The sequence below is a fragment of the Pistacia vera genome, unplaced genomic scaffold (assembly GCF_008641045.1).
Source record: "Pistacia vera cultivar Batoury unplaced genomic scaffold, PisVer_v2 Contig845, whole genome shotgun sequence".
NCBI lineage: Eukaryota > Viridiplantae > Streptophyta > Magnoliopsida > Sapindales > Anacardiaceae > Pistacia > Pistacia vera.
In genome coordinates this window covers 22,396-48,923 of record NW_022196718.1, presented here as the reverse complement: position 1 = coordinate 48,923, position 26,528 = coordinate 22,396, and the positions used below count along the sequence as shown (strand labels likewise).

The following is a 26,528-nucleotide window of genomic DNA, read 5'->3' as shown; positions in this document are numbered from 1 at the left end:
TCTTGTTTTTACCCAAAGGTTTATTTTAGTTGTTCTATGTTCGGTTTTTCTTTTTACTTTCAATTGTTAATTTAGTTTATATCTTCCTTGATACAATTTGGATCGATCAAATAGTAATAGAATAGTTTAATTAGTAATTGATAATAGTAATTTCCTTGGGTTCAATATCCGTTATTTTACACTTTATTACTTGCATGATTTCGTACACTGGCGAAAATCTACAACAAACTCCTAATTGCTTTTGGACAGTTGAAAGTTGAGCAGCCAACGCGGTATAGCCATCAACTTCGTGCACTCATGCTGCTTTCCTTGTTGAATTTCTCTCTGAAGACCTCATGTAGTTTTTGCTTGCCATTACTTCAATCAAATTATAGGCTTCCTTCGGTGTTTTGTTAATCAAATTATAGGCTTCCTTCGGTGTTTTGTTATTCAAGGTCCCCCCACTTGCAGCATCTACCATGACTTGTATATTTGGCATCAACATATTGTAAAATGTTTGCACTTGCAACCATATTGGTAACCCATGATGAGGACACCTCCATAAGAGATCCTTATATCTCTCCCAAGCTTCATAAAACGACTCCATATCTTGCTTGAAAAAATTTGTGATGTCACTCCTCATCTTGGCAGACTTGATCGGTGGAAAATACTTCGCAAGGAACACTTGAACTAACTCGTTCCAAGTACTGATGCTTCCGGGTGGTAGAGAAATTAACCAAGCCTTAGCTTTATCCCGAAGAGAGAATGGGAAAAGCCTTAACCCAATTGCATCATCAGATACCCCATTATGTCGGAATGTATCGCATAGCTCTAGAAAATTTGCGATATGCAAATTAGGATCATCGCTAGACAACCCTGCGAATTGAATCGAATGTTGTATCATCTGAATAATGTATGGCTTTATCTTGAAGGTGTTTGCTTGAATCGTTGGTCTTCTAATACTAGAAGCACATCCCTCAATTGTAGGTCTTGAGTAATCCTTAATTGCCCTTTGAACTTCTTCTCTGCCCGTACCTGCCATTGAAACTAACTCTTCTGTAAGGTCCAACACTAAAAATGCAGAAATAAAAATTAAAGCACTAAAAACAAAAAATAAATTACAAACCAAATTAGCAACTAAATAGCTTGTATTGATACTGATAATATAAAAGCAATTCCCCAGTAACGGCGCCAAAAACTTGTTGTCGATTTTTGTAAGTGTATGAAATCATGCAAGTAATAAAGTGTATAAATACAGATATCGAACCCAAGGGAATTACTATTATCAATTACAAAAATTTACTATCTAATTACTATTTGATTTATCACAGTTTTTATCAAGGAAAATCTAAACTAAATTAACAATTGAATTTAAAAGAAAACTGAAAAGAAAACAACTAAAATAAACCTTTGGGTTTAGAGCAAAATGATTAGACCTAGGGCATAGACTTCACACCGACTCTTATTCATATGTATCGATCACTTATGCTAATTTTATTAAGCTCTTCCTACATGTCAAATTCCCTAAATTTTCAATAAATTTCTCTTGACGATTATCGAATTAACTCCTAATTACTAACCTGAATTATCTCTAATCAGATTTAAGCAATTGAAGATCATTATACTCTATGGAGTTTACCAGAACCTCACAAGTCACGGTAACCTATCTCTAGCGTTCACTCAACCTATGGTTTTACTACTGTAGATCAACTAAGTATCATCCCTCAATCTCAACCTAGTCCATTAGTTTATTCAATTCAAGGGCCCTTCAGAATCAAAAGCATTAGCCCCAGAGAATTCTTAATAGTAAAACTTAGAAAAAATTCTTATTAATAATTAACAAGCATAAATCAACACATAATCAAGAGATTGGGCTATTAGCCCTAGAGAATAAATTTAGTTCATAACAAACATGAAAGAAACAATCATCTTTATTAAAACAATCATCATGAGTTAATAAGAAAGGAACAAGAAAAACTTCTCTATATTGTGAATCAAAGCTCCAGAACTTCTGTCACTTTCCTTCTCTATAGGTTTTCCTTCTCTTATCCTCCCCCAAAAATCAGCCAAAGACATATATTTATACTCTTAGGGTTTTAGGGTTATGATTCCCACTATCCTAATTACTTTAGAAGTCTTAACACAGGAAATACACGTCATAAATTTAATGTAGAAAATTCTAGAATCGCACTTGTGTCGCGGCATGTGCCTAGGCATACTTGATTCTGTCCTAGAACTTGTAATATTTAAAAGATGGTGATTTTTGAGCATGATAACGTTCGAATCTGGCAAAGTGGTAAAGATATGAATTGTAGCCCTTTGAATCAGCTTTCCAAAGATGCATGAATCATCTTAATTCAAGTTCTACAGCTCAAGATATTTTTAAAAGTCTGAGGTATGCTCAAGCTGGAGCATAATCTAGAATCTTCTCTTTACTTCAAACCTCCATAACTTCTTCAATTCAACTCCGATTCTTGATGCATTTGTTTCTACTCATCCCTCATTCCATTGCCGACATGATTCTTCATTTGAGCATAAATTTAAGCAATAGTAGCCTGAAAAACACTCAAACACACCCATGATCCTGTAAAAGACAATTATGAAAATATTAAGCAACTTTACCAAACTAAGCCTAATTACCCACAAATAATCCCCATAAACCATTAACTAAATGTGTATTTTCAAGCTCTTGTCACTTTTCAAGCTTCTAATTCTTCAAACAATGTGGGTACGGAAGGTTTGCATGACTTGAAGAAATTTTCTGTTTAGATTCACAGTCGTCGCGGCCACCACTTTTATCGCCGTGGCAATGAGTGTGAACTTTTGACGATTCGAAAGCTAGTTCACGGTCGCTGCAGCCACCACTTTCATCGCTGTGACTACCATCCTTCATGCCGATGATCTTCTCCATATTTTCATGCTCGCCATGGCAACAACTTTCCTCGCCACGACAATTGTCCTTCTTCTCTTCCTTCAGATCTTTCTCTTGTTCTTGCTTCCGTTTTTCATCCTCTAAATTCTCCAAGGTTCTTCCACTCCTCCAGGTGATTGCATGCGCTTGTTCCTTAGGATTCTTCTCTGTATCACTTGGCAAAACTCCTTGAACTCTTCGCGCTAATATGTTATGGATCTGCCCCACTTTAGTTTCAAGGTTTCTAATAGAGGTTGATTGATTTTGGGCAAGGATTTCATTCTTTTCAAACCTCTTGCTTGTCTCTTCATGAATGAACTAGGTAAGCATATCTTCCAAAATTGATTTCTTCTCTTAAGCATGATAACCACGAGGTGGCGTAGGATCATTGTTGTTGCTCCAAGAGAAATCATGATGATTCTGCCATGTTGGGGTATAATTGTTGGAATATGGATTCCCTTGCCTTCTTTGGAAGTTGTTGACGTAATTGAAGTGATTGGGTTGTGCAAACTGTCTTCCTATTTGGCAATCTCTAATTTCACAAATTGAAGTAGGAGACTTGATAGCATTAACTTTATGTGCAGCACCCAATTGTTGTTGAATAGTTGAAACATGAGCGGCCAAAGCAGTGTAACCGTCTAAATCTAATTCATGAACTCCTGCTACTCTCCTTGAAAAATTCCATTCCGAAGGCATCATATAGTTGTTGCTTGCCATCACTTTTCTTAACTGTTAGATTGCTCTCTTTTTTTTATTGTTAAAAGGAACTAAGTCTACACTCTTAGTATGTGCACGATCCAAGACCTAAAAACAAGAAAACTTTGGTAAGCTAAACAAAATGTAAATATAAAAGAACAAACTAAACCTAATATTAAAACTAAACTAATTAAAATAACAAGGAAAAAAAAAATCAAATTAGCAACAAAATATTTCATATTGATATTGGTAAAAAAAAAATAGTTCTCCAACAATGGCGCTAAAAACTTGACAGGTTATTCGCAAGTGTATGAAATCGCGTAAGTAGTAAAGCTCGAGTAAACGAGTGTGGAATCCTAAGAGAACTACCTACCAAGTACCAAACTAGTATATTTTATTGCTATTTGATGAAACAAAATTTTAAGAATGAATTTAATGAAAAATAAAACAAACTAAAAACTAAACAAAAGTAGAATTTTATTAATACTTTGGTAAAAAGATCAATATGACTAAACCTAGGGCACAGATTTCACACCAATTTAATCATATGCATTGACAATTATTGCTAAGCTAATTAAAGTTATTCTAAAGGCCAAACTCCCTAATATTCCACTAAATTTCTCTTGAACAATTAGCAAATTAACCCTTAAGCAACAACCCAAAGTATCTCTAAGTTGGATTTAGAAGCTAAGAGATCATTAAGTTCTATGGAATTTACTAGAACCCCACAGATCGTGGTAACCTATCCCTAGCGTTTGCTCAATCTATGGTTTTATTACCTTAGACTAATCAGGTTTCATCTCTCGATCTCAACCCAGCCCATAAAATCATTCAACTCTCAGGCTCTTAAGAATTGAAAGCATTACACACAATAATAAAACTTAGAATTAATGCTCAATTTAAAATCAACAACAATAATGTAAACACATATTCATAAATTGGGCTACATCTTTAGCCCTAGAAAAGGGATTTAGTTCATAATTGCAGTAATAAAAACAACCATTGTATTTAATAACATGAGTTCAAGAAAGAAAAATAAAAAAACTTCTCTAATTGGTGAATGAGAACTGCAAGAATTCCGATCTCCAAAATAGTAGCTGCCCTTTCTCCTTCTCTAATCTCCCTAAAAACTAATTAAAGACACTTATTTATAGTGCTAGGGTTTGGAGGTTAATTAGGAAAGAATTAAATGCCTTAAAACATTCAGATTTGGACTAGGAGAATACAATAACCCAAACAGGTCCGTGATCCATCACTGCAGTGATCGTTCATTTATGTCCCACGAGTCTGGAATATTCAAAATTTGGAAAAGTCATCAACACAAACTTTGTAGCTCTCTGAATAAGCTTTCTAACGCCAATACAATGATCGAATTCAGATTTCTATAACTCAAGTTATGATCGAAGCATGCTCATCTTGAAGGATTTCCAGGTTTTACGTCATATCTTCAATGCATCACAACTTTCTTGTTTCAACTCCGATTCTTGCACCGTTTGTTCCTACTCATCATGAATTCCATCGACATCATTTTTCTTCATTCAAATATCATTTTTAAACTGAAAATACTCAAAATACACCCGTGATCCCATAAAAGGTATTTATGAGATAATTAACTCAAAATTCACATTAAAAACACTTTTTTCCACAAATAATCCAATTAAATCACTAACAAAATATGTGTTTTCAAGCTCTTATCAATTTCCTTATTGAAAACAGGGTCAACTATTGTAGACTAGTGAAATCAACTAGGACAAAGAATATGTCTTATAATAACGACACAACAATGTTGTTAATCAAGTTATATAATTACACATTATTGTTCTTGAAGAAACAAAAATTAAACAAGAGTAATATTGGTTTATACATGTAATGATAATGTTGATGAAATCAGCTGCTTAAGTTTTACCAATTGTTTGCTTATATGTCAATTACATTTTCTTACACCTTCTTGTACCTAATGTAGCTCAAACCCAGTAGAATATGAAGGTAGATCAAGTTCCTACAGCTCCTAATATAGGTTTGCTACTACGTTCTATCTTATTTTTAATTTATGTACTTGCATGATAACAGTTAGAGCACTGAATGCATTATATGAAAAATGGGGGATATCTGCAAATAAAAATCAAGTTATAATAATGAAACCAACAATGGGTTGACCCAGTGGTAAAGGCTTGGGGCCAAGGGATTCACTCCCCTTGTGATCTTAGGTTCAAATCACAAGAAGGGTTGCCAATATTGTTCACCACGGACTGTTGGGCTTGCCCTGTTTTGGAAGCCTTGTTTGCGGTCAGGGGATTAGTCGAGATGTGCATAAGTTTTAAAGTTGTTAATGAAGTTATAATTACAAGTTATTATTCTTGAAGAAACAAATATTAAACAAGAGTAACATTGGTTTTCTTGCACCTTCTTGAACTTGATATTGCTCCAAATGAAGCTTAAGCCACTACAGCTCCTCGTGAAGGTCTGCTTCTAAGTAAAATTTTACTTATCTTCTTTTTATTATTTTAACTCTGAAATATGCTTCACATTCAGACTTTATCACTCACTTCATTCTTCTCATTTTTTGAATTGCTTCTCTTCCATAACAATGGCAGCATTGAATGTGATTTTTGAAAAATGGGGGAATTCTAAAAATCAAATCAATAGAATATAAGTGGAGAGCCATGTAGTGGAGCTGCCATTGATGACTTTATTGCCCTTGCTACCAAAGGTTACAACCCCTTTATCAAATGTGGTTGTTCTTTCAACGAAGACACTCTTTACCAGATTATCGAGATGTAAGTAGAAAAAGAAAAATTTTGAGAACTCAAGCCTTTTTTTAATTTCAGGTTGCTTAGTTTTACAATATCTTAAATTATAGGAGAATTTCCGCACTGGAAGTTGACGGTGTGATCCCAGATGAGCTATGGAGTTTGAAGTTCCTTACCTCCCTATATGGTTTTGTATATTTCATATAAAGTAAAGGACATGTTCCCACCTGTTATGCCTGGGAAAATAGGGCTGACGTGGCACCTAGTTAAGTGTGAAAGGTCAGACCTCGGGAAGAGCTTACTGGCATTCTGGCGCAACTGTGTCGTGTGATCATGGTAACACCCACAGCTTGCTTCCGTCAAAATAATGGGTGCACGTCAGGCTAGCCAGGAGTTGTGATGATCCCACATGTCCAATCCCTGCAGCAAATCACGTGAATTACTCTAAAAGAAGGATTTGCACGGATCATCCCACTAACTTACAGATTTAGTGATCATTATCTCAAGGCATCCCACTATAAAATGGGAGCTCCTCTCTCATTAAGAGGATTCGCACATTTTACTCTTGACAAAAACTCTCTCTCTCTCTAGAAAAGATAGTCTTTGATATCTTGTATCATCAATGTAAAGTCAGTCGTCTGAAGCGACCTGACCATTATCATTAATAAAAACATCATTGGACGTAGGATTTGCTTCCTTAGCATCCGAACCACTTTAAAACTCCTTTCTCACTGCATTTAGTGTCATTTTTCCTTTCAATTCACATGTGTCTTTTGGGCCAACCCAACATTTCACACGTGTGTTTCATTGGTGTCAAAATCACGCATCAACAGTTTGGCGCTAGAAGGAGGGCTGGTTTAGTGTTCATCCTTCATCAGGAGAATCTTCAACCTACCAGTCCTACAGCAACAAGTGGCCTGCCAACCAGAGCCTGAGCAAACAAACCAGGGCGCTGAGGGGCTCCCCCAAGTTCAGGGGGATGCTTCTTCCAAAAAAACTTTAGCCCCGCAAAATGCTATAGGAGATATCCTGTCAAGTTCACAGCATGACCCTGTTATTAGAAGCTACCTAGAGAGGTTTGATAATACTCTCCAAATGGTCAACCGAAGGCTAGACATTTTGGACCAAGGCGTGCCATCCAAGTCAGCTGCAGCAGTACAACCGCCAAAAACGCCTACAGGTCGCGCGAAAGCGCAGCAAAGGGAAATAGCCCGTGCCGCGAGCACTGTAGCGCGTAGACAAAAAGGTAAACAAGTGGCAAAAAGCAAGCCCATGGGCTCCAAAGGGCCAGTAAATTCTGATCGCGTCCCGAGCAGAATACCAATCTCGTTGAGACTCTGTGAAAGGACACAGCCCGAGCTGTCTCATGCCACGTCGCAAGAGCACACCCATAAAAGTGCTGGTTGGGGCGATTCCTATCACCACCAGCAAAACGATCCTAATCATCACCGTACGAGAGGGTCCCACACTTCACAGGGTGGTTCTTACCACCGCGAAGGTCGTGAAAATACCACGCACCTTTCATCGCCATCACACGCCTCTAGCCGGCGTGTGTCGAGAGTGGCCGGAACCGATGGCCGAGTCGAAGAGGAACCCGACCTCCAGACTTTCCTCAACCGTAATCACGAGGTCGAACTCGCATGGGTAAAAGCAATCCCCAAGCGGCTCCATTGCCCCAAATTGAGCAGCTGTAGCGAGCTCTAGATAAACTGCGAGCTCAACAAAATGAGCAGGGGCATGTCACATCTGCATCTCCCTTCTCTACTAAAGTGTTAGCCACTCCTCTCTCACCAGGATTCAAGATGCCCGACATGCAGGCATTTGATGGGAACTCTGATCCGCAAGATCATTTGTATGAATTTAACGACTTGATGGAGCTTCACCAGGTCTCAGATCTAGTAAAATGTCATTATTTGGCAGTGACTTTGACCTCCCATGCCAAACGGTGGTTCAGGTCACTCCCAGCGGGATCCATCAGTTCGTGGCCTCAGATGAGCGCGACGTTTCTAAGGCATTTTCAAGCAAATCAGAAGTTCTCGATGCCTTTGAGCTACCTTAGCAATATAAGGCAAGAAAGGGATGAATCCCTCTAGTCCTACATTGACCGTTTCCATAGAGAACTCAACAAGGTGGCTGATACTCCTGAAGAGTCTATTCGGACTCTCATCATAGCCGGAGTCCATCCACAGACTGACCTATGGAAAGAATTACAGGCTGAGGATGATGTTTTCCTCACTGGATTCTATAATCTCGCAGAGAAATACCTCCGAATAGAAAATTCAATGGCAGCACTCTGCCATTGCAACCATGACACTTTAGGCAGTGCACCTGGTCGGGGGGATAGTAGAAGAGCTAATCGCAGGGGTGACGCAAACGATCAGCAAAGAGGGAAGAAACCTCATTACGAGCCCAAAACGTCCTATGCCCCCGTCCCTCATCACAATCGCGATAGAAACCAATATACTCCATTGAACGCTTCTGTATCGGCTATTCTCGATAAATCCGAGGAGGCCAGCCTGCTCGGAGAGCCCGAGCCCATGAAAACTCTAGCGACAGCCAGAAATAATAAAAAATATTGTCGCTATCATCGGGATCATCGGGACAATGGGCACCATATCGATGAATGTCGAGCTCTCAAGCAGGCGATCGAAAACCTTATCAAACAGGGACATTTCAAGGAGTATATTGATGACTCTGCTCCCTTGCAAGAGAAAAATCAGGGGGAGTCAAGTAAGAAGCATTGTGATCAGAAAGGAGTATGCACCCTCAATTTAATTTTTGGGGGACCGCACTTCGCGGGAAACTCGCGAGGTGCCCAAGAAAGGTATGCTCGCGAGGCACATCACGAGCCCATTAGAGCGTTGAGTGTGGCGCAGCGACCATAGAAGGTTTGCCAGAAAAAGATGTGGCCCGACTACATCATCCTCACAAAGATGCCCTTGTGATAACGCCCCTTATAGGGTGCCATAATGTCTAGAGAATGTTAGTGGATAACGGAAGTGCTGTGAACATCCTGTTCACTTCAAATTTCGAAAGAATGAATTTGGACGAGGCAGACTTGAAACCTGCCTCGTTCCTTCTATATGGCTTCATAGGGGACCACATGCTCCCCAAGGGCATGATCTCACTCCCAGTCACGTTGGCTGACTTCGACGAAGTGACCAGAGTAATTGAGTTTTTGGTAGTAGATTGCCCATCCGCTTGTAATGGAGTAATGGAATTCCGAGGCGACCTCTGCTGAGACACTTCAAGGCGGTCACCTCAGTATACCATTTGAAAATGAAGTTTCCCACCCCGACGGGGATTGGGAAAGTTAACGGGTCTCAGCGTGCAGCTCGGGACTGCTAAGTGAAAGCAATTCAGATGGCGTGCAAAGGCAAAGGCACCTCACGCGGCGATCACAACCAGACAATGACGATCAGCCGGATAGAGCCACAGCCTAGCCCAGCCGAGGATAATATAGAGCCCTTCCAGTAGGCCAGTTGAGGACCTGACTAAAGTACTGGTCGACCAAACTGAACCTAGCAGGGTGCTAAGGATCGGTAAAAATCTCAATCCCCAGCTCGCTACCGACCTTACCAGCTTCCTTAGGGAAAACATCGATGTGTTTGCATGGTCGCACGCAGATATGGTCGGGATCAGCCTGAATGTTATTTGCCATGCATTAAACATCGACAGTGAAGCCAAGCTAGTTCGCTAAAAGAAGAGAGCGATGGACCTGGAGCGATATGCTGCCTTGAAGCTCGAAGTGGATAACCTCCTCCGAAATGGGTCCATCCGAGAAGCACTTTATCTGACCTGGGGTGCCAACCTAGTTCTAGTAAAGAAGCCTAACGGCAAATGGCAGACCTGTGTCGACTTCATCGACCTCAACAAGGCATGTCCAAAAGATAGTTTCCCCATGCCAAGAATTTACGAGCTCATGGATGCCACCTCGAGGCATGAGCTGCTAAGTTTTATGGATGCATACTCAGGATACAATCAAATTCTGATGTACGGGGCCAGACGAAGAGCATACATCTTTTATTATAGATCGGGGACTGTATTGCTACAAAGTTATGCCCTTCGACCTCAAGAACGCTGGTGCAACTTACCAGCGACTGGTTAACCGGATGTTCTCTGAACAGATAGGCAGATCGATGGAGGACTACATAGACGACATGTTGGTGAAGTCCCATGTCGCTCCAGATCATGTAGCACATCTCGTTGAGATGTTCAGCATCCTCCGGCAGTACCAAATGAAGTTGAACCCCCTCAAATGTTCATTCGGAGTATCCTTGGGAAAGTTCCTAGGGTACATGGTTAACCAGTGGGGAATTGAGATCAACCCCAAAAAAATCCAAGCTCTCCTCAATATGAAGAGCCCGACAAAAAAAAAAAAAAAAAATTAGGTTATGAGCCTGAACGGGCATATATCTGTGCTAAGTCGCTTCATATCAAGGCTAACAGATCGCTGCTTGCCATTCTTCAATGTACTTAGGGCCAATAAGAAGTTTGAATGGACTTTCGAGTGTGAACAGGCCTTCCAGAGAATAAAAGAACACCTCGGGAAGCCACCACTTCTGTCTAAACCTTTCCCACAAGAGATCCTCCTTTTGTACCTGTCTGTCTCGCAGTTCGCAGTCAGTGCAGCTCAAGTTCAGGAAGAGAACGGAATGCAATGGCCAGTATATTACACAAGCAAACGTCTGTTGGATGCCAAGATGCGGTATATGGAAATGGAGCGATTAGCCTATGCCCTACTGATCGCTTCCCGAAAGTTGTGACCTTACTTCCATGCACATATAGTTCACGTATTGACTAATTACCTGCTCAGGCAGGTCCTCCAAAAACCAGAGGCATTGGGAAAATTGCTCAAATGGGCTATGGAACTCAACCAGTTTGATCTCCATTACAAACCAAAAGTAGCTATTAAAGGGCAGGCTATTGCCGACTTTATCTCAGAGTTTTCGCATCATCCAGCGAACGAGTCGGAACAGCCCAACGAAGTCATCTAGGAAACTGTTTAAAATCTCTTGACCTGGACCCTCTACGTCGATGGATCATTGAACAGAAAGAGGGCCGGAGTGGGCCTTCTCTTATTGAGTCTCGAAGGGGCTCGCATTCATGGCATTCTCCGGTTCGGTTTCAAAGCAACTAATAATGAGGCCAAGTATGAAGCTCTGCTCGCTGGACTCAGGTTGGCCAAGGAAATGGGCACAACCACGATCAGCATCCACAGTGACTCCATGCTGGTCATTAACCAGATTTTGGGAGAGTATCAAACAAAGGAAGAGAACATGATCAATTATCTGAAGAAAGCTAAGGCCGCACATGAGCCGTTCAAACACTTCGCAATCACTCAGATCCCCAGAGAAAACAATTCTATGGCAGACGCCTTGGCAAGGATAGCCCCATCATTAGACTCAGATGCACTAGAGAGCATTCCTGTTCGATTCATTGAAATCCCCAGTATCAGCCAAATCGAATAGGCCGTGAATGTAACGGGTTCAGGCTCATGGATGACACCCATTACTCGGTATCTCAAGGTTAAGATCTTACCAGACGATAAGGTCGAGGCAAGGGTTCTACAAACAAGATCTGCTTGCTACACCCTCATCGGAGACCAGCTTTACAGGTGAGGGTTTAGTGCCCCCCTCCTCCGATGTGTGACTAGCGAAGAAGCAGATTATATCATGAGAGAGATACATGAAGGGATCTGCGATAATCACAACGTTGTGTGATCTCTTGCGAACAAGGTTGTTAGTCAAGGGTACTATTGGCCCCGAATCCAAGATGACACCTGCAACTTTGTCAAAAGGTGTGATAAGTGCCAGCGGTTCGCGAATATACCACGAGCTCCCTCCCACGAACTGATAACCATGACTAGCCCTTGGCCTTTTTCCATGTGGGGGATCGATCTCATCAGTCCCATGCCAGTTGGTAAAGGGGGAGTCAAATATGCCGTGGTCGCGATAGATTACTTCACCAAATGGGTGAAAGCTGAACCGCTAGCCGTGATCACGACCAGAAAGCTCAAGGACTTCGTTTTCAAGAATATTGTGTGCCGCTACGGAATTCCTCATACCCTCATCTCAGACAACGGGAAACAGTTCGACAACGAGGAATTCAAACAGTTTTGCGACAAGTTGGGCATCCATAAAAAATTCGCCTCAGTAGCAAGCCCACAAGCAAATGGCCAAGTTGAAGCTGTCAACAAAACCATCAAGCACACTCTGAAGGCCAAACTTGGCACAGCCAAAGGGAATTAGGCTGACGACCTCCCTGAAGTCCTATGGGCATACAAAACTACTCCAAGAACCTCCACCTTAGAAACACCTTTTTCGCTAGCATACGGATGTGAAGTGATGATCCCTGTAGAGGTGGGAACTAGTTCATTTCGGAGGAACTTGTACAATGAGGCCGATAATGAAGCGCTTATAAGAGCAAGCCTAGACCTTGTTGAAGAACATCGCAACAAGGCATCGCTAAGCATATCGGCCTATCATTAACACGCGAAGAGGTTCTTCGATTCGAAGGTCAGGCGAAGAGACTTCCAGGTCGACGACCTTGTGCTAAAGGAAGTTCTTCTCGGTACTAGGGAACCAAGTGCAGGAGTGTTAGGACCAAACTGGGAAGGTCCATACCACATCGACAAAGTGATAAGACTGGGGACTTATCATCTCAAAAGGTTGAACGGTTCCAAGGTACCCCAAGCTTGGAATGCTGAGCACCTTCGACTATATGTAATTCTGAACTCAGTTTTCCTTGTAAATTAACTTGCAATTTGTGTAAATAATTTCCTTGTAAAGTGTCATTTTGTGCGCTTGTAACAATCTTCGCATGTAATCTTGTTCGTGTGAATGTGTTATGCCATCACACTTGTTTCAGTAAATGTAAGCAATCAGGAAGTACTCATGTATAATAAAGCAAACAGAAATTGTAAAAGAAGAAATGTATTTCATTAATATGGAGTACAACAGGCAAAATGACATGACTATAAGCCCTAATCCAGTTCCTAGAGGGCCAACCTCATTGTCCTAGGGCTGGTCGACTGAGGGCTTATCCGAGGCGTGTCCTGAACCTCCTGCTCGGGAGGCCGCCGCTTCATCATCCTCCCACGCCATGGACATAAGTGTATCTTGCCAGTCTTTCGGGAGGTCGGACAAGTCAAGTCGCGGATTTTTCGGTCGCAAGGCATAAATAGAGTCGATTGCCCATTCGACAGCCTTCTCCTCGACCTTCGCTGCCTAATCCTGCATCTCTTGTGTTAAGGAAGCAACCTTTTCTTGACTTTCCTGAAGTTCAACTTCGAGAGCTTGCCTTCACTTCTCAGAGGTGTCCCTCTCTGAGTTCAGTTCGCGAGGCCTGTAGATAGGTCGCTCTGAGCTCCTGGTCCTTCTCCCCGGCCTTCTTGGAGAGTCTGGCTATGGTCCTTTGTAGCTCCTTTACTTCGTCTCCATGCTTCTTGAGTTGCGCCTTCTGGAAGTCCACCGTATGAAGAGCCGCGTCTCTTTTGTTCAGGTACCTGTTCACCGACTCAGAAAATAAGTTTCTCTCTGTTTCGACAGCTTTCAAGCTTTGCTTGAGCATTGTGTTCTCTTCCTTCAGAGCAACACGTCCCTTTGTGGCTCCCAGTTGAACCTTCTCCATGGACATTCGTATGGAAAGAAGAGCCTACGAACAAAGAAAGATAGAGTTAGCTAATCAAAAGAGGCTAAGGGAAGTCCTCGTCGAGGACAATTCATTCACCTTGCTCAAGTGTTAGACCGATGTGGACATTAGGTCCACATCGCTGGAACTTGCAAACTGCTCGAATGATTCTGAGAGTTCGCATTCCAATAGGGCGTAGACCACTGGCTGCAGGTACTCCGGTAGGTTCCCCAGCAAGTCCAGCATTGGAGTATCCTTCTTCGTGGCCTCAACAGCCATCATGTCGTCCATAGGTTCCTTGACCGACTTGCTTGCGTCCGGCCGTGACCTCTTTGATTGATCGCCCTCTGATTCAGTCTCTGACTCCTCGACTCGAATCTGTTTCCTCTTCTTTCGCTGGGCCATTGTCTTCAGCCTCGGGCGAGCAAGCGATGGCTGGGAGACCTTTGCCGTTCGTACTAGTACGTCCTTTGATGGTTGCGCCTGAGAAGTTCTGAAAGGTCGCGCCTGGGCCTGATGTTACGCCTTCAGCCGGTGGAATGGTCAAAGCAGCTTCGGCCGCTTTGGCTTTTCTTTCCGAGGGAAAGTGAGCGGCCTTCGTCGCGGCTGCTCTAACTCTTTCGGAGGTATGGTCACTGCATGCAAAGCATCATTAGCCAAAATATCACTTTACACGACCAGAAAGGGATCAGTTAGCAGGACTTACTCAATGGGGGCTCTAACGACGCATTTGCATTGAAGAAACCGTATTTTCACAAACTCGTGGTCGTCACGAGTTTCTTCACATCGCGCTTGTCCTCGGGTAGGGAGCCGAAGTGCACGATCCTACTTCTATTGAAGAGCAGCCCTAGGTCGATCGTCTTGTTAATTGTCAAAAAGGAATCAGGTCGTTAGAAAAGCATATTTCGAGTCCAATGAATTTGTCAAAAAAAAAAAAAAAAAGCCTACTCGGTTACTAGAAGCAACAATGGCCGTCATAATGAAAGAAGAAAAACTTTGTTTCATAGGCCCCCGCGTTGCTCGGGTAGCTGTGTATCCCATCGGCGATAGTAGGTCGCCTAGACAAGCAGTAAGAGTCCTTGTCCTTGCTCTTTTTCAAATAATATGAGCAGCTGACCTCCATCGCGGTCAGCTTGTCCAGTCCGTTCCCTTGGCACGCAATGTACATTGCAACGACAATGACGTACGCGTTTGGAGTCAACTGCATCGACGCGACCCTTAAGTGGTCCAAAAGCGACCTGATGAAAGGGTGGAAAAGGATCAAACCCCCACCCTTGATGATCTCCTCGGAGACCGCGGCCAGACCACTTAGCTGGTACTGCGACAAGTGTGCCACATCAAGGAAAGCATCCACCTCGATGCCGTACTGCTTTATTACCCTCTCAAGCTCATTCTCGATAGGAACCGAGAAGACCTCGATAGGGATGTTTGGAGCACCCTGTGGGGACGAACCGGTTCCCTGTTCGGATCTGGTTACTAAGGGGTCCATTTTGCTAGTCTGCGAAAGCGACAAGCAGGAAGGTCATTTAGCCACTGTATGCTATTTCGTACAATGATGTGGGAGGAAACAAACTCCCTAAATTCCAAAGGAAACCCTAACGGCATGATTCGAGCCGCCATTCATGGCTCGAACCCAACCTAAGCATCTCGTCTCCGATAGGCTACTAGAAGACAGACGCCATTCAACCATGGAAAATAACGAAACAAAGACAGGGAAAAGCTCTTACCTCTCGGAGTATGAGAATAGCTTCCGCTTCGAATACTGAAAAAATGCTGGTTTGAAAGACAGAGGTTCCAAGTTTGCGAAAATCTTTTACTCTCTAAGAAAAAGGCTCTGGTGACATTGCCTGAGAATGACTCGAGGTTTTTATAGCGTATGAATTGGCATTTTAATTTCTTGGAATCGAAATGGCGTTTGGGCAATAAAGGTTTCTCACTGTTGATTATGGCCACGTGTCGCGCATCAGCGGGGAAGAGTGAGCGTCACGATTGGATAAAGTCAAACCTTTATCTCTTCCGTTGAAAAGCTCAAACGAAGACCATCTCTCTTCCTCAGAGCATTAATTGCGTCTCAAATCTACATTTAATGCTCTGATAAAGGGCGTCATTCTAACGTACAACACATTTAATGTCCTGATAAGGCGTACTGTGTCAACGCACAACGCATTTAATGCATCTGGCTGGCACTTATCACGTATAGGGCACATCTATCAGCACAGGGACTGTTTCATTAAATGCACGCATATCAAAAGGACAACAGGTGACATCTGATGAAATCAGGTCGCTCGTCCTCTGTAAACAATGAATGTGTGAGGTCGTTCTCAAAAAAGTGTCTTCCCGACCTACTTTCAGATAGGTCAGAATCACCAGAATCTCCAGGAATCATCCAATTGTGGCATGACTTGTAGTTTCCAAGGTTCGATTCTCAAACCTTAAAAACTAGGGGACTTCTGTTATGCCTGGGAAAATAGGGCTAACGTGGTGCCCAGTTAAGTGCGAAAGGTCAGACCTCGGGAAGAGCTTGCTGGCATTCTGGCATAGCTGCGTCGTGTGATCATGGTAACACCCACAGCTTGCTTCCGTTAGAGTAATGGGTGCATGTCAGGCCAGCCAGGAGTTGTGATGATCTCGCGTGTCCAATCCCTGCAGCAAATCACGTGAATTACTCTAAAGAAGGATTTGCACAGATCATCCCACCAACTTACAAATTCAGTGATCATTATCTCAAGGCATCCCACTATAAAATGGGAGCTCCTCTCTCATTAAGAGGATTCGCACATTTTACTCTTGACAAAAACTCTCTCTCTCTCTCTAGAAAAGACAATCTTTGATACCTTGTATCATCAGTGTAAAGTCAGTTGTCTAAAGCGACCTGACCATTATCATTAATAAAAACATCAATGGACGTAGGATTTGCTTCCTTAGCATCCGAACCACTTTAAAACTCATTTCTCACTGCATTTAGTGTCATTTTTCCTTTCAATTCACGTGTGTCTTTTGGGCCAACCCAACATTTCACACGTGCGTTTCGTTAGTGTCAAAATCACTCATCAACACCACCCAATCGCCACCCAAGGTTTAGCGATAGGGAATTCCCATGTTTCATAAATTTCAGGTTCCCACCATAAAGTAACACCATTAGTGATTGTTGGGTGTATTGACACATATGCAGAGGATGCTATTACCAAACTGCCCTTCCATCTTATTTCTTCTTTATCTCCCCCCCTCCTTCCATCTTCATCTTCTTCATCTCCCTCCCCTCTACCACTTCTCTCTCCCTCCCTCAACCACAACCACAACCTCCCATTTCTCCCCCTAACCAGTAGCCAAGATCCTCCCCTCCTCCCTCAAGCACACGATTGCATGAGTATCAGATTGAGAGAACTCTCACAATCAGATGGCGTGCCCTAGTCTTCTCTCTGCGTTGCCTACTGCTCTCTGAATGCCCACCTGATTGGATTTGATTGAGAGCTCTGATTACTTGATTTGAGTTGTGTGTTGCTTGATTGAGACAGCCAACCGCTTGATTTGAGTTGTGTGTTGTTAGCATCTAGGCCAAAGAGGGTGAGTGTTGCTTGATTGAGACAACCAATTGCTTGATTTGAGTTATGTGTTGTTGGCATCTAGGCCGAAGAGAGTGGCGGATTTGTTGGTCATGGTGGCCTTGGTGACGCTAAGTTATTTGTTGCTAACAATGTGGTGGAAGTAGAAGTGGAGATGGCTAAGCTTTTGTTTTTTTAGGCCAAAGGATTTCAGAGAGAGGGTTTTGGAGAAGTGGTTGGATTTTGCAGAGGTTAGGGTGGAGGAGATGAGGATTATGAGAAGAATTGGGATGGGTTTTGGGATAGTGGTGGCAGCAGTGATGGTTGCCAGGGCTTTTAGAGGGTTTGCAGCTGGTAGAGATCTAGGTGTTTGCTTGCTATTGGAAGAGATCAAGAGCCGAATTGACGTAATAGTAAATGAGTGTGAGTTCCATTTCGTAGCCATCCAATTCGCATTTCATTTTTTATTGTAGTAATGATAAGCTTAATTTTTCAGAGCTTCAGCTCGAGGGTGTGGTGAGAAGGTGGTGGCGTTGCTGTTGACCTTCTATGAATAAGAAGGTGTGGTGGCATCGCTTAGGTAGTGGCTGAGAGAATGTTTTTTTTTTTTTCAAAAATGAAAATATTAAAATATAAGAAATTACCATTTTAGCCATTTAACTGTTAAAAGAAACGAAATGGTGTTAATTTGTAGGTAGGAGTTTGGAATTTTTGAAACCTAGAAACTACCCACGCTAAACCTTGGGTGGGAACATGTTGTTTACTCTTTCATATATGCTTATTTTTAGATCATTAGATGAGGGTTGGTGGTTATTAAAATATTTTACTTTATTTCAATGAATTATGTTTAAATCTCTTGACACCATACTGTATCAACATCATAAAATGATTTTAGCTTTGTGTTCTTAAATATTAATCTTACCAGTTGTTCTGTTTTTAATAGGTGTTTGAAACTAACAGCTTGTCAAGTTCCTTTTCTCCATCTATCGGCAATCTAACTGCGTTAATAAACCTATAAGCAATTGATATAAACTTTTAATTTTGAAACTCATACTATTTTCCTTTTTTTTTTTTTTTTTGTTAATGCTAATTAGATCTCATTTTGGTCAGGGACTTCGACGTTAATAGATGATCTGGGCAGCTTCCAAAAGAGCTTGGGATGCTTTCTAAATTAGAATTCCTATAAGCTCAAACTCTTTCCCCTTCTTAACTATATAACTTTTGATAATTTACTGTACGAACTCCTTTTTTTTTTTTGTAATTGCATCACAATTATATAACTAAAGAGCTAAATTCTTGGGGATGTAGGGGAATTGGAGCAAACAACTTCTCTAGTCCTCTGCCATCTGAGCTTGGTAATTTGATGAAATTACAGTTATTGTAAGTTTTTTTTAGACTTTTTGGTTTCATTTTCAATGCAACATGTTGCTTCTATAACCTACTCTATAATGTTTTGTACAATCTTAGCTTTAACATAAACCAAATTCTCAGTTCCTTCACACAAGATTATACTATCATGTGTCAATTCGTTTACTTGGTGATGGCTTTTATTGTCAAGATACTGAATTATGATGGAATTTATAAATATTCTTTGCCTTGGTAGATATATTGACAATTCCGGAGTGAGTGGTCAGATTCCATCAAGTTTTTCTAATATAAAGAACCTATAGATACTATAAGGACATCTTGATTATGTTAATTTTCTAATTGGAAATTTTTTATTCTTAAATTAAACAGAAGAATTTTCTCCCTAAAGGGAAGAATGTGAGTAAACCAAATGCTAATGAAAAAATGGCTTGCATCAGATCTTAAATAAACTCTTATTATCATGCTCAGGTGCACTTTTGACATTAAACTTATAGGAAGGATCCTTGACTTTATAGGAAACTGGTCAAAACTGAAACAATTGTGAGAAAACTATTTTAGCTTTTTTTTTTTCTTTCTATTTTTTGCTAAATCACTCGTTAGTTATTTTAGGTTAAAGATTTTTAACTAAGAATTTCATTTTTTTTTTCTTGTCATACATTTTATTGTAGGAGGTTTCAAGGAAACTCTTTTGAGTGGCCGATATCGTCATCCTTTTCCAAGCTAACAAGTCTGACAGATTTGTGAGTGTTCACTAGCAATATTTCATTGATCATGTTTTACTATTGCAATTATCAATGCTAACAATCTTAATCCCATGAAAAATAAAAATTTAGGAGAATGAGCGATATATCAAATGGGAGCTCATCGTCATTGGCATTTATAAGGAATTTGAAATCTTTAACTACTTGTAAGGCAACATTGTCAAAGTTGTAATATCATGTGTTGAATTATGTCATATATGTCTTTCGTGTTTTTCTTTTTCTTCTTTCTTTGTTCATGACGGTTGGTTCCATATGATGCAGAGTACTAAGGAATAACAAAATTTCTGATTCAATTCCATCTCTCATTAGTGACAACGAGAGTTTGTAGCATCTGTAGGTTATTTATTCACTTTTATTCTTTTTATTTTTACCTCCATTACTTTTTGGTTGTTAGCAAGTTTCTTCGTCTTATAATTGTAAATTATAATATTTTTTCTTCAGAGATCTGAGTTTCAACAATATAAGTGGATAGATTCCTATCTCGCTTTTCAGTTTGAGTTCATAGGCTTTCTTGTAACCTACTGATGAGACCTCCCATTAGTAAAGTCTATCAATATAAAGGCATAAAAGGGGCAGTAGAGTGTTGGGTGTGTGAGTGTGCATGTGTGCTAGTGGGAGTTGGTTGAGAAATATCCACGTATTGGGGAATCAATTTGTTAGTGGGAGGAATATTTCAGTTAAGGGATTAGCATATAAAGGGAAGAGAGTTTACGGAAGGATAGGCATATTTTTCAAAGGGTCATTAAGGGAGGTCCCTAACTTCTCGAACTGCAAGGAAACATTGGTTCTCTTTGAATTGTTTGCTGCTTTTTTCCTTGTTAAAAAACCATTTCCATTCAATCAATACAATATCGATTAGTTCCAGAATTGGGTTGCCATATCTTGCGTTTTCGTACTGTTTTGTTACTGGATTTGTTGAAATTGATAGGGAGTTCCATCACCTACCAATTATGGTTTGTTGTGGCTATTACTTCCCTACTCATTATAGTGAAACATGAGTTACTAGTTTTGTATTTAGGTTTCTTGGAAATAATCAGTTAAATGGTACCCTCCTTGTAGATAAAAGTCCAAAACTTCTCAATGTGTAAGTACTTCTGACATATTTGCATCAACTCATTACGGCATTCCCAAAATAGAATGTTGAACTAATTGTACCAACCAAAAAGGTGTAGTTACAAGTTGAGTTTTTCTAGGAACCCTAGTTTGTATACAAAGTCACTCTAGCAAAATGCTAAACTTGCATTCTTAATCTAGACTTTCAAGTGCATAGCTTCTCCTGGATTAATGTATATTACTTAGACTTGTGGGGTTCCTGGGAAAAAAATTGGGGAGTATAAACAATGTTATTTGAATAATGCCTGAATTTTATAGTAGCAACCAACTATATTGTGTAGTTAACATTCTCCTCACTTGATGTTGCCAGAGACGTATCTTACAATAATCTATTCGGCAACCTACCTTCTTGGATTCGACAACAAAATTTACAACTGCACGTCCTCAACTTTTTTGAACATATAATTTATTTAACATCTTTACTATACATTTCACATTTTCTTAGATAAATTTCTACTTTCTAGTAAAGTATTTACACAATAATGAAACTAACATTCACAATGCTATTGGTGCAATTGTACTAACTTAGTGGCCAACAACTTCAACCTAGAAAGTTCTAATTATAAATGTAATTCTCTTGTTCTGTGTTTTGGTAGAATGCTAGAGACTTTCTATATCGATATTGAAATTGAATAATAATGAATAACTTATGAGATGGGTTCTTTATTAGTTAGTTCCCACTATCTAACATGATTTCTATTTTCCTCCCCTTCGTTCAATTTCTCCCGTATGGGCTGCACTTCTCCAACGCAATTTTCCTTGCAATCAGGGTTCTCGAATCTGTAAGTACAACTTCTCCATTTTGTGGTTTTGAGAGTTTAGGGTTAAAATTTAGGTAAAGTAACACCCGTCCCAGATTTAAATATTCTGTTAAAAACACTTCTAATTGTCATTCATCAACCCACAACATACATAACAAACATGTGATCTCCGTCCACACCAATATTTATTAAATACATCAATTCATACAAGTTCAAAGGATTATATATTTTCATAAAGTTACCTATCCTCATGGCTTTGAATAGGATCCAACTAAGTAGATATCATCCTCTGGCTTTAATCATTTGGATGTAGGCTTGCACGCGTTTGCTTTCGAGCTTCACACAACTGGACAACTGGTAAACAGCCAAAATGCATCTACTTAATTATAAGGACCTAAGCCTTATAAATTGAATCCTAAACTCATTTGCTAGCAATGGAGGATGAAACAAACTCTTTACCTTATGGACCTCAAATCCTCGTGAGGTCGTCACACTTCATTTTTGAGTCACGAACCGACTTTGATATCAATTGTCAATCCTAAATCCAACCAATTAAATATTCTCCAGCTCTAATAAATTTTTGTGTGCCTCTCTATTTTAACACAAACCAATTTTTCTACTATTTCTCTTTTTCTTTCCTTCTCCTCATTCTTTTCTTTTCCTTATTTTCTTCTCACCGGTAGCTAACTCTTTGTAAGAATGAGAGAAAGCTTATCTTCTTTTCTTTTTCTTTCTATTTGGCTAAGATACAAGACACCAAGATTTTTCATTTTTCTTTGCAATTAAACCCCTCCTATATATTACCTATCTTCATTATTTCCTTAGTCACCCTCACTCAAATTTTTAATTCACTCATAACAAAGATATATTATTTATTATTATATCTTTATAATACCCCTTTTCTCATTGTTGAAAAAGAAAAATGATTAATATGAAATATATGATCACAACTAATTAAATATTATAAATCAAACTTTTAGACATACATATTCTTAATGGTTTGCCTTGATAAGAGGTTACATTAATTGGTATGCAGATTCGAGCTTTGCAATTAAGTGTGCCAGTCAAACAATTACATCTCACAATATTGTGTATGAGAGTGACAATGAGCCTCTTGGTCCAGCTGCATACTATTTGACAGACACAAATAGATGGAGAGTTAGTAATGTTGGATACTTTATTGAGAACAATAATGTGGATATAAAATTGATTCCACATCTATAGTCACAAATACTCAAGAGTTGAGACTTTTTCGAAGTGCTCGAATCTCTACTTCATCTTTAAGATACTATGGTTTAGGCCTTCAAAATGGAAAGTACACTATGACTCTCCAGTTTGCAGAATTAGCTAGTTTCACTACTACTAGATGGAAAAGTCTCTGGAGGCATGTTTTCGATATATATCTTTAAGTATGTATTACATATTCAGATTATTTTAGCCAAATATGCCTCACCTATACATCACATAGGTTTATGTTGAGGTTAAAGCATGACGAATGACCTTAAATGTAATACGTTTCCCAATATATTTCCTTTCAACAGTTATTGGTTTTTGTTTCAACATTTAAATCTATTTATTCTAGGGAAATCTTGTTGAAAAAGATTTTGACATAATAAGGGCAGCGGGTGAAGTCCTTAAGAGAGCAGTTCAAAGAGAATATCCAACTCAAGTATCAGAAAACTACATGGAAATCCACTTTTCTTAGGCTGGGAAAAGGACTTGCTATATTCTTGACATTGGTACATATAAACATTCTATTTTGGCCATTAGTGCTACCCCACGTTCAATAAATAGCTTCTTGTCCTTTTTCCATTGTTTGGTTGATTTCCTTGCATTATATAAGATATTGAGTCAATTACTAAGCTTGATACAAATTTTGGTTGATTTGGTTGCATTATAAAGATATTAAGTTAAATACTATGATTTGATACAGATTTCAAACCTCTAAGTCAAAACAAGAGAACAGGCCTAATTGTGGGGATTGTTGTTGCTTTTGGGGTTATATTTCTGTTACTGGCAACTTTCTTCGTTGTCTAAAGAAGGAAACGGCCGCAGACTATTGATGATGGTAAATCAAAAGATCTTTCTACTGATGTCTTATCTGTAAAACTAGCTTAGGGTTTGCGAACAAAGCAGAAAAACAGAGAGAAATGTGTTTGATTTTCTTTACTTGATAACTAGATTCGTTACAAAGTACAGTAAAGGAAAACAACTTTACTCTTTTATATGAATACAAAGACAAAGAGTAAAGTTGTAAAGTACAGCTTATTATACAACTGATTTTACTAAAGTCACAAACGACACCGTCTTGCAGAATTACCTTTTTCTTCTGCTACTTGAATTTTTTGCATTTTCGTCCTTTGACCAACATTATCTATCATATATACTAGCTATGAAAATACTATTATTAGTCTGCATCCTGTTATAGTATTTTATTCAGGTTAGCATATCGGCCATATGCTAACTTAATCCTTCTAAAATGTTTGAATAAGAAGGTGAGTTACATAACTTGTCAAGTAAACTTTGGCTCATGTGCAAGAAAGCTTTTGTACATAAAAAAGAACAATGTATTTTACTAATGCTTGTTTAATTCTTAAAGCAGAGTTCCATTAGTAAGTTCTTAAGTGCATTAATTACAAGATATGAACTTGGATTCTAGAATAAGAACTTGGATTCTAGGTTAATTAAAAGGAACAGAACTATGCCATCTTTTTGAAATATATGGAACTCTTAGTCGTTTTAGTTTTCACCAAATTGCTTACCCTTTAGACACAAAACTGCGTTACAATGCCACAATTAGACAATTGCATTTGTTATTTCCAACATTTCACATATTTGACTTGACAACCCCACTAAAGTATTTGATTAGACAAACATTCCTGATAGTAAGCTAAGTTTGTTGTTAAATTTTCAGAGCTTATCGACATGCATGTTAGACCATACACTTTTAGTTATGTGGAACTAATGACTACTACAGAAGACTTCAATTCTACAAATAAGCTCGGAGAGGGAGGATATGGACCGGTTTATAAGGTAGGTCATTGTTCTAGTCAGTGCGTGAGTGGTGAGCACATTTGGTGTCTTAAGATTAACTGTTTTTTCTCGAACTAAATACAGGTTTCAACATTACTTTTTGTCCTATATTAAAGTAAAAAGACAATCTTTTTGGCTTTATATCGTTAATAGTCGGGTCATCTTTGAGTTCTATTCTCTTTGTTTCATGAAATAAAGACAGGATTTGGTTTTGGTCAATAATAATCATATAAAATTGATCAATTGTTAACTGATTTTTCTCACCATTTCAAGTTGAACATTTTACACAATTGGGAATACTCAGTGATGGAATAGTAATTACTGTGAAGCAATTATCTGCAGCATCCCACCAATGGAAGAGCCAGTTTGCTGCAGAAATTGCTACCATGTCTGTCGTGCAACATTGTAACCTAGTAAAACTTCATGGATGTTGTTATGAGAGAGCACAACGAATGCTTGTTTATGAATATCTGGAAAACAACAGTCTTGATAAAGCATTTTTGGTATGCGAATAGCATATATGTAGTACTAAGTTTTTCTTAGGAGTCCTAGCATTATTTGTCATGTTAATAATAGGTTGAACTTTTGTGACTTTGCAAAGCAGGAAAAGGAAGTTTGGACCTTGACTGGTCAACGCGTTATGATATTTGTTTAAGAGTAGCAAGAGGTCTATTTTATCTTTATGAGGAATCAAGGCTTCGAGTTATACAACGACACATGAAAGTCGGTAATATTCTGCTTAATGGTAATCTCATCCCCAAAATATCAGATTTTGGTTTGGCCAAACTTTATGATGATAAGAAGAGTCACATAAGCACTCATGTTGCAAGGACATTGTAAGACTTTTGATTAGCACCTAAAATTTATTAAAATATTATTTTTTTTCATTCATTAGATTATTGAAATGAATTTTGCCTCAATTGTATTGATGTAGTGGATATCTTGCGCTAGAGTATGCCATGCGTGGATATCTTACTGAGAAGATTGATGTGTTTGCCTTTAGCGTTGTGATTCTAGAGGTTGTTAGTGGGAGGCCAAACTTGGATTCAATTCAAGCTTGGAAGAAGAGAAGAATATCTTCTTGATTGGGTATGAATGACATTGATGTACCATTTTTTTCTCCTTTTACTATTTCTAGTACTTGATAAACAAATTTGAAAAAACCAAACGAGGCCAAACTTGATCTGCATATATATACCCTTTCCGCTTTTCTTTTCTACTTCTCCTCCTGATCCAATCACTCATATGTAACAACTTTTATCTTTCCTACTTAATTCCCAGGCTCGGCATCTATACAAGAACAACTGCCAACTAGAACTAGTGGACTCAAAACTATCTAAATTCTGTGAGGAAGAAGTAAGAGTCGTAATAGGAGTAGCTCTTTTGTGTACTCAAACATTGCCCACGTCGAGGCCATCAATGTTCCACATGATTGCTATGCTTCATGGAGATGTGGAAGTGAGTACAGTAAATTCTAAGCCTGGATACTTGACTGAATAGGCATTTGATGATGTGACCACCTTTGTTAATGATAATATAAATGAAGAATGTGAAGATACTAGCCATTACATCTCCTCAACAAGGTTAAGTATAGTGGATAAAACTCCAGAAATAAGTGTTAGTGAAGCCCCATTCCATTGATTGGCTTTTACTTTAGATTCCAGTTTTATTTCATGTTAGTTAAACACAACTGTTATTCACAACGTTAAAAAATTTAAGACCAAAAAACTCCAGTAAAAAATATACGGAATAGATTTTTAATTACTTCTTGTTCAACAAGCACAAGACTGAATCTTCACCATGAAATGGAAATTGATTTTGAATTACTTCTTCTTGAACAAGCACGGGGGCTAAAACTTCACCAGGAAATTGAAATAAAGGACTTCTCAGTGACATTATTGGAAGGGGTAGATAACAAATTAATATCTTTTGCTTGATTGAAGTGTGAGTTATTGAAGCTTCTTTTATGTATACTCTTTGAT

At 39.3% G+C, this 26,528-nt stretch overlaps 1 non-coding gene and 1 pseudogene across 1 annotated transcript; both read left to right on the top strand.

Annotated features, from left to right (window-relative positions):
- The first annotated feature begins 518 nt into the window (after nt 1-518).
- LOC116118465 lies at nt 519-625 on the top strand. Its single transcript, XR_004126156.1, has one exon. It is a non-coding gene; the product is annotated as a small nucleolar RNA R71 (small nucleolar RNA).
- Nucleotides 626-5,566: 4,941 nt separating this feature from the next.
- Nucleotides 5,567-26,046, top strand: LOC116118444 (annotated as a pseudogene).
- Nucleotides 26,047-26,528: the final 482 nt, after the last annotated feature.